The sequence below is a fragment of the Bison bison genome, unplaced genomic scaffold (assembly GCF_000754665.1).
Source record: "Bison bison bison isolate TAMUID 2011002044 unplaced genomic scaffold, Bison_UMD1.0 scf7180017864313, whole genome shotgun sequence".
NCBI lineage: Eukaryota > Metazoa > Chordata > Mammalia > Artiodactyla > Bovidae > Bison > Bison bison.
The window spans coordinates 2,553,980-2,555,148 of record NW_011494885.1 but is presented as its reverse complement, the minus strand read 5'-3'; positions in this window follow the sequence as shown (position 1 = coordinate 2,555,148).

The window sequence follows — 1,169 nt, the reverse complement described above, 5'->3', positions numbered from 1 at the left end:
AGAAACTCATTCACTACAATTAGATAGTCAACTCCAGCTCACCACTAGAGAAAAGCCCACACAGCAACGAAGACCCAGAACAACCAAAAATGAATTAAAAATATATATATATATATACCACTGATTTTTTGCTTGGTGTTTCTATCTGCTGAATTTTTTTTCCAGTTCCAACTCTCTTTATTTAATTTATTTTATTTTATTTTTTTTAATTTATTTTTTTTGGGGGGAACACATGTACACCTGTGGTGGATTCATGTTGATGTATCTGCTGAATTTTTAAAAATCAGTCTGTCAGATTTTCAGTAATCATCTCTCATACAAAGTCTAACCCAGAAAGCATCAATTTTCCTTCAAGCCTCATGCACAGACAACATTTAAGAAGGTAGGGGAAAAATCCTCTATTGCCCAAATCATGGTGAAAATATGGATAAAATTTCCAATATTGGCATGTAAGTAGAGAAAAACCTCTACATTTGTCCCAACATTTATGTATAAATTTTAGAAAATAATAATATAGCAATCATAATTTATGAAATACCTTAGTTTGCTGGTGCTATGCTCTGAATGTTTGTTTTCACCCAATATTCATATGTTTAAGCCTAAGTCCCCAGTGTGCTTGTATTTGGAGCTGGAACATTTGGGAGGTAATTAAGTCATGAGGGCGGAACCCTCAAAAATGGGAACAGTGCTCCCTTATAAGAGACTGAAAAGACCAGAGTTCTCCCTCTTCAACATGTAAGGATATAGCAAGAAGACGGCCATCTGTGAACCAGGAAGTTAACCGTCACCAGACAATTAACCTGGAACTATAAGAAGGATGGTATGGGGAGGGAGGAAGGAGGAGGGTTCAGGTTGGGGAACACATGTATACCTGTGGCGGATTCATTTTGATATATGGGAAAACCAATACAATATTGTAAAGTTAAAAAATAAAATAAAATCAGGAACAAGAAAAAAAAAGAAATAAGTGTTTCCACGGAATTTTTGTTACAGCAACCCAAAACAACCAAGATAGCTGGCATATATCAAACTTAAAAAAGTAAAAATTATTAATAGGGATGTTTAAAAAGCATATGGCTTAGAGGACAGCAAACAGCATACTCCTGATATTTTTTTTAAGTGTTAATATATCAAACTCAAAAAGGGAATTATCAAGAAAAGTAAATACA